This window comes from Puma concolor, chromosome A2, assembly GCF_028749965.1.
Source record: "Puma concolor isolate L17-30 chromosome A2, mPumCon1.1.hap2, whole genome shotgun sequence".
Taxonomy (NCBI): Eukaryota; Metazoa; Chordata; class Mammalia; order Carnivora; family Felidae; genus Puma; species Puma concolor.
The window spans coordinates 65,520,282-65,528,815 of NC_141668.1; the positions used below are offsets into that span (position 1 = coordinate 65,520,282).

Below are 8,534 nucleotides of genomic sequence, written 5' to 3' on the forward strand. Positions count from 1 at the left end.
GAAAGAAATGTCACCATGCACACAGCAGTAAAAACTGGAAACACTTCTAGAGCATTACACATCAAATGGTATGTGGGATTTAGCACAAAAGTACTTACAAGAAAACTTAAAGCCTGAAATGCCTAAATAGGGGAGTAGAAAAGATTAAAATGAGCTAAGCATTAAACTCAAGTAGAATGTAACTAATACAGATAAATATAAATTCAGTGAGATAGAAAACAAAATAATCAACAACCAATAGTTGACCAAACTAACTAAATAGACCACCTCATGGAAAAAATCAGGAAAAAAGAGCAAAATAACTACTACATCATATAGAGTAGAGTTTTAAAAATTATGACTAGAGGTGCCTCGCTGGCTCAGTCAGTTAAGCGTCTGACTCTTGATCTTGGCTCAGGTCATGATCTCCGGGACTCGTGAATTCAAGCCCTATGTAGGGCTGTGCACTGATGGTGTAGAGCCTACTTGGGATTCTGTCTCTCCTTCTCTCTTCCCCCCCAAAATGGATAAACTTAAAAAAAATAAAAATTATCAATAAATTTTCCTAATAAATATAGAAACTTCAAGATAATCTAAATTTTATAATTTATCAAGAAAGATACAGAATCTAAACTATGGATTATGCAACTATTAGAAACTCAAGTGTATCAAATATTTACTTATACATGAAACAAACTAAAACATAAATGGCTTTGAGTTTTACCAAACTTTTTTTTGTATTTTTATTTAATTTTTTAAAATTTACATCCAAGTTAGCATGTCATGCAACAATGATTTCAGGAGTAGATTCTTAATACCCCTTACCCTTTTAGCCGATTCCCCCTCCCACAACCCCTCCAGTAGCCCTGTGTTTGTTCTCCATATTTAAGAGCCTCTTATGTTTTGTCCCCCACCCTGTTTTTATATTATTTTTGCTTCCCTTCCCTTATGTTCATCTGTTTTGTATCTTGCAGTCCTCATGAGTGAAGTCATACGATATTTGTCTTTCTCTAATTTCACTTAGCATAGTACCCTCTAGTTCCATCCACGTAGTTGCAAATGGCAAGATTTCATTCTTTTTGATTGCCGAGTAGTAATACTCCAGTGTGTGTGTGTGTGTGTGTACCACATCTTCTTTATCCATTCATCCATCGATGGACATTTGGGCTGTTTCCATACTTTGGCTATTGTTGATAGTGATGCTATAAACATTGGGGTGCATGTGCCTCTTTGAAACAGCATACCTGTATCCTTCGGTTAAATACCTAGTAGGGCAATTGCTGGTTCATAGGATAGTTCCATTTTTAATTTTTTGAGGAATCTCCATACTGCTTTCCAGAGTGTATTCCCACCAGCAGTGCAAAAGAGATCCCTTTTCTCCGCATCCTTGCCGACATCTCTTGTTGCCTGAGTTGTTTATTTTAGCCATTATAGCTATTCTGACTAGCCTGAGGTGGTATCTCTTTGTGGTTTTAATTTGTATCTCCCTGATGATGAGTGATGTTGAGCATTTTTTCATGTGTCGGTTGGCCATCTGCATGTCCTCTTTGGAGAAATGTCTATTCATGTCTTTTGCCCATTTCTTCACTGGATTATTGTTTTTTTGGGTGTGGAGTTTGAGAAGTTCTTTATAGATTTTGGATACCAACCCTTTATCTGATATGTCGTTTGCAAATATCTTCTCCCATTCTGTCAGTTGCCTTTTAGTTTTGCTGATTGTTTCCTTTGCTGTGCAGAAGCTTTTAATTTTGATGAGGTCCCAATAGTTCATTTTTGCTTTTGTTTCTCTTGCCTCCGGAGATGTGTTGAGTAAGAAGTTGCTAAGGCCAAGGTCAAAGAGGTTTTTGGCTGCTTTCTTCATGAGGATTTTGATGGCTTCCTGTCTTACATTTAGGTCTTTCACCCATTTTGAGTTTATTTTTGTGTATGGTGTAAGAAAGTGGTCTAGGTTTATTCTTCTGCATGTCGCTGTTCAGTTTTCCCAGCACCACTTGCTGAAGAGACTGTCTTTATTCCATTGGATATTCTTTCCTGCTTTGTCAAAGATTAGTTGGCCATACACTGTGGGTCCATTTCTGGGTTCTCTATCCTGTTCTATTGATCTGAGTGTCTGCTCTTGTGCCAGTACCATACTGTCTTGATGATTACAGCTTTGTAATACAGCTTGACATGTGGGATTGTGATGCCTCCTGCTTTGGTTTTCTTTTTCAAGATCTCTTTGGCTATGCGGAGTCATTTCTGGTTCCATACACATTTTAGGATTGTTTGTTATAGCTCTGTGAAGAATGCTCATATTATTGTGATAGGGATTGCGTTGAATATGTAGATTGCTTTGGGTAGTATCGACATTTTAACAATATTTGTTCTTCCTCTGCAGGAGCATGGAATCTTTTTCCATTTCTTTGTGTCTTCTTCAATTTCTTTCATAAGCTTTCTATAGTTTTCAGTGTATAGATTTTTCACCTCTTTGGTTAGATTTATTCCTAGGTATTTTATGGTTTTGGGTGCAATTGTAAATGGGATCGATTCTTTGATTTCTCTTTGTTGCTTCATTGTTGGTGCATAGGAATGCAACCGATTTCTGTGCATTGATTTTATATCCTGCAAGTTTGCTGAATTCATGAATCGATTCTAGCAGTTTTTTGGTGGAATATTTTGTGTTTTCCATATAGAGTATCATGTCATCTGCAAAGAGTTAAAGTTTGACCTCCTCCTGGCCAATTTAGATGCCTTTGGTTTGTGTTGTCTGATTGCTGAGGCTAAGACCTCCAATACTATGTTGAATAACAGTGGTGAGAGTAGACATCCCTGTCTTGTTCCTGACCTTAGGGGAAAAGCTCTCAGTTTTTCCCCATTGAGGATGATATTAGCATTGGGTCTTTCATGTATGGCTTTTATGATCTTGAGTTATGATCCTTCTATCCCTGCTTTCTTGAGGGTTTTTATCAAGAAAGGATGCTGTATTTTGTCAAATGCTTTCTCTGCATCTATTGAGAGGATCATGTGGTTCTTGTCCTTTCTTTTATTGATGTGAAGAATCACATTGATTGTTTTGCAGATGATGAACCAGCCCTGCATCCCAGGTAAATCCCCCTTGGTCATGGTGAATAATTGTTCTAATGTATTGTTGGATCTGATTGGCTAATATCTTATTGGGGATTTTTGCATCCATGTTCATCAGGGAAATTGGTCTATAGTTCTCCTTTTTAGTGGGGTCTCTGGTTTTGGAATCAAGGTAATGCTGGCCTCATAGAAAGCGTTTGGAGGTTTTCCTTCCATTTCTATTTTTTGGAACAGCTTCAAGAGAATAGGTATTAACTCTTCGTTAAATGTTTGGTAGAATTCCCCTGGAAAGCCATCTGGCCCTGGACTCTTGTTTTTTGGGTGATTTTTGATTACTAATTTGATTTCTTTACTGGGTATGGCTCTGTTCAAATTGTCTATTTATTCCTGTTTCAGTTTTGGTACTTTATATGGAGTTTTACCAAAATTTAAAGGAATAAACAACTCCATTTTATGTGAAACCTTAAAAAAAAATTGTGTGGGAAAAAAAGATAAGGAAAATCCTCCCTGCTCCATGAGAGTGTAGCAGTAAAATTAGTCAATAATGTCACCAATGAAAACAGATGTCAATATCATAAAAGATTACTATCTAACCAAATCCTTAATACCATAATTAATCATGATGTAAGTCATACCAACAGAAAAAAAGTCACAGGATTTTTAAATGTGTTGAAACAATGTAGAATGCAACCTTAATTCACAATGAAAACTTCCAATTTAACTTGAACTAGAAGGAAATCACCTAATAAATGATATCTACAAAAACTAACAGCATACATGATAATATCAGGGAAAACATTAGAGACATTCCCTTGCAATTGCTAACAAAGCAAGGATGCTCACTGTTGCCAACCTGGTAAAGAAGGTTCCAGCCCAAGTGTAATCCGAAGCTTAATAGTTGAAAGCAAAGAAATAATTGGGCACATTACTATGATTTTCACATTAAAAATTTTAACAAACAAAATAGAAAAAAATCATGATCATCTCAATAAAGAAAAGGTATTTGACAAAATACAACACCCATTCATGATGAAAACAAAGTGAGTCTCAACAAAGGCCATTGATGACAAACCCACAGCTAACATCATCCTCAGACAAGCTCTTAGTTGTTCACCATCAAGAACAGAAGTACAACAAGGATGTTATCCATTCTTACCACTTTTAGTCAGTGTAGTACTCAAAATCCTAGATGTTGCAATCATACAATAAAAAGAAAAGCATGCAAGTTGGTAAGGAAGAAATAAAACTGTCACTGCTTGCAGATGATGTGGTATTATACATAGAAAACCCTCCCCCAAAAAACTATTACAATAAATGAATTCAGTTAAGTTGCAGGATACAAAATCGATATGTAGACACCTGTTGCATTTCTATACACTAATTACAAAGTAGCAGAAAGAAAAAAAAAACTCCACTTATAATTGCACCAAAAAGAACAAAATACCTAGGAAGAAACTTAACCAAGGAAGTGAAAACCTGTACACTAAAAACAATAAGGCATTGATGAGACATTGAAGACTACACAAATAAATAAAAAGATCTATCATGCTCATGGATTAGGAAAATATTGTTAAAATGTTCATACTACCCAAAGCAATCTACTGAGTAAATATAATCCCTATCAAAGTACCAATGGTATTTTACACTGAACTAGAACAAATACTCCTAAGATTTATATGGAATCACAAAGACCCTGAATAGCCAAAGCAATCCTGAGAAAGAGCAACAAAGCTGAAAGCAGCACAATCTCAGATTTCAAACTATACTACAAAGCTATAGTAATCAAAAACATGTGGAACTGGCACAAAATTAGACACCTATATCAATGGAACTGAATAGAGAGCCCATACTTACATGATCAATTAATCTGGTACACAAGAGGCAAGAAGATACAATAGGGAAAAGACAGTTTCTTCAATAAATGGTACCGGTAAAACTGCACAGCTACATACAAAAGAATAAAACTGGACCACTTTCTTACACCACATACAAAAATAAACTCAAACGGGTTAAAGACATATACATAAAACCATAAAACTCCTAGAATAAAAGTAGGCAGTAATTTGACATTGGCCTTAGCAACATTTTTCTAGATGTCCAGAAAGAGAAACAAAAGCAAAAATAAACTATTGGGACTACACTAAAATGAAAAGCTTTTGCACAGAGAAAGAAGCTGTCAACAAAACAACAAAGGAACCTATTGAATGGGAGAAGATATTTGCAAATCATAAATCCAAAAAGGGGTTAATATCCAGAATATATAAAGAAGTTATACAAAACACCAAAAACAATCTAAAAAATGTGCAAGGACCTGAATAGACATTTTTCCCCCCAAGAAAGAGACACAGATAGCCAACATGAAAAGATGCTCAACTAATCATCAGGGAAATGTAAACCCAAACCACAATGAGGTATCTCCTCACACCAGTCAGAATGGCTAAGAAATAAATGTTGGCAAAGATGTGGAGAATAGGAACTCTCATGCATCCTTGATGGGAATGTAAATTGGTACAGTTAGTGTGGTCAACAGTATGTTGGTTACTCAAAAAATTAAAATTACCATAACCCAGTAATTCCACTTCTGGGTATTTACCCAAATAAAAACACTAACTCAAAAAGACCTATGCACCCCATGTTTATTGCAGCATTATTTACAAGAGCAAAACAAGCTAAATGTCCATCAATAAATGAATGGATAAATATATGGTATAACACACACACACACACACGTGTGTGTGCAATATTCCATTACTCAGCCATACAAAAGAATATGATCTTGCCTTTTGAGACAATGTGGGTGAACCTAGAGGGTATAATTAAAGTAAGTCAGACAAAGATAAATACCATATGATTACTCTCATATGTCGAACCTAGAAAACAAAACGAATGAACAAAACAAGAAAACAGATACAGATTCATAAATACAGGGAGCAAACTAGTAGTTGCCAGGATAAGTGATAGGTGAAGGAGATTAAGAGTTACAAATTTCCAGTTACAACGTAAATAAGTCAGAGGGATAAGAGGGAATATAGTAAGATTTTAATAACTTTGTATTGTGACAGATGATAACTACACTCACCATGCTGAGCATTTCCTAATGTGAACAGATTTGTTTTTTTAGTATTTATTTATTTTTGAGTGACAAGGCACAGTGAGGGAAGGGCAAAGAGAGGGAGGGGAAACAAAGAATCCAAAGCAGGCTCCAGGCTCTGAGCTGTCAGCACAGCCCCACCCGGGGCTTGAATTCATGAACCATGGTATTATTTTTGAACCAAAGTGGGGAGGCTTAACTGACTGAGCCACCCAAACACCCTGGCAATTTGAACAGATTTTTAATGTGTTATGAGATATTGACCCAAAAATTAATACAAAGAGGTCGAAGACCAGTAAGATCCCAGAATTTCAAGAAGGAAAAAGTGGGAGAGATTAGGGGACTTACATGGCTTTTTTCAAAATTTATTCTACAGCATTAATAATTTAAAGAGTGACAAGTCAACAATAAAGCAATTAAACTAATGAAAGAATCTCAGGAACAAATTGTCATATATGGATACATGACAGAAATGAAAGTCAGTAGGGTAGTAGGTGGGTAAATAATGTTGCAATAACTTGTTACCCGTGTAATGTTTTTAAAATTATCTTTATCTCACACCATACATAAAATTGTGTTTTAGATAAATTACAGACCTGAAAGTGAAATAGAACTATACAACATTTAAAAGAAAATATAGGAGAATATCATTATAAACTCAAGGTAGGGAATAATTTCCTACATAGGATGCAAAAAGAACAAAAATGGGAAGGAAGAAAAATTATTTTAAATTAAAATTTCAATCTTCTACATAGTAAATGATCATAAACAAGGCTAAGAAAGAAACTACAGACTTAGAAAATATATTTGTGAGGGCAATTAATTTCCAAGGATTAGTATCTACAACGACTGATCCAAATTTTCTTTTGTGAATTTTAGATACATAAAAGTTTGTATTAAAAATGAAAAGATTTAAAATAATCATAAACCAATTTTGTGTAACCGTAAATAACATACTTGCTGAAAAATAATTATTTTGCAAAACAAAAACAGTAACTTTGACAAGTATGGTCTTGTTTTACATTTTTGCAAATCTCTAATATCTGGCTTAAAGGAAGACAGGTGGATTCTCTACTTCTGCATTCAATCTGTTGCAGTCTTTTTTGGTTTATGTATATGAAGAAAACCCAGCTCTACTCACATGAATGTGTACTTGAAAAAGTACACACACACACGCACCTGGGAGAATGTCAAAGTCTCCCAGGTTCTCTACAGGATACTTTGAGAACTGCTATCCTAGAATAAATATTTCCCACAATTCAATAAGAAAAGGCACAGATTTCAGTAGGATAAAAAAATGGCCACAAGATATAAAGAAGCAATTCTCATAAAAGGAAGTCTAAATGCCCCCAAAACATTTGTTACTCTTTAATAGCTTTAGTAATTAGAGAACTACAATTTAAAATGGCAATATAGGGGCACCTGGCTGGCTCAGTCAGTTGAGCATCCGACTTTAGCTCAGGTGATGATCTCGCAGTTCACTAGTTTGAGCCTCCTGTCTGGCTCTGTGCTGACAGCTCATAGCCTGGACCCTGCTTCGGATTCTGTGTCTTCCTCTCTCTCTGCCCTTCCCTGCTCACACTCTCTCTCACACACACACAAAAGTAAGTAAACATTAAAAATTTTTGAATGACAATACAGCTTCCACACCCACCAGACAAACCAGAAGTTTTAAATCTGGCAATTACCAATGTTATTAAAGGCTTAAGCAATGATAACCCTTATTCACTGCTGGTGGGTGTGTGGATTGTTGTTTTGGGGAGGGAAAAAAAAAGTTATATTTAGGAAGGTTGCAGCCATCCATATGGCGATACACAGCAATTTCTCTTCTCGATGTTTACTCTAAAGAAGCACAAGGAGACTTGCCGAAGGTGGACCACTGAGGCATTGTACTAATAGCAAAAATTGAAAACAACCTAAAAGGCCATCCAGAGAAGAAATAGCTAAAAACAAACACAAAACTGTGGCATTTAGTACAGTGGAATTTTATATAGCAGTTAAGTAAGACCAGAGCTACATTATAAAAAAATCACATAGAAATATTTCTTCTACAATACTGAATGTTTCAGATTGATACATACAGTATACTTTTAGAATTTTTAATAATCCAGTTGACCTTTGAACAACATGGTTTGAATCCTGCAGGTCTACTTACATGTGGATTTTTTTAATAGAAATGCAATAACTATACTTTCTCTTCCTTATGGTTTTCTTTATTTTAAGCACATAGTACATAACACATATAATACAAAGTATGTGTTAACTGACTGTCTATCAGTAAGGCTTCCGGTCAGCAGTAGGCTGTTTATAGTTAAATTTTGGGGAGTCAAAGTTCTACACAGACTTTAGACTGCATAGGGGTACATGCCCCTAACCTCCTTGTTGTTTGAGGACCAGATGT

At 35.5% G+C, this 8,534-nt stretch overlaps 1 protein-coding gene across 3 annotated transcripts in view; it reads left to right on the forward strand.

The window, feature by feature from the left end:
- Positions 1-8,534, forward strand: part of THSD7A (thrombospondin type 1 domain containing 7A) — a 449,664-nt gene that overhangs the window by 427,765 nt on the left and 13,365 nt on the right. The window lies entirely within an intron of this gene.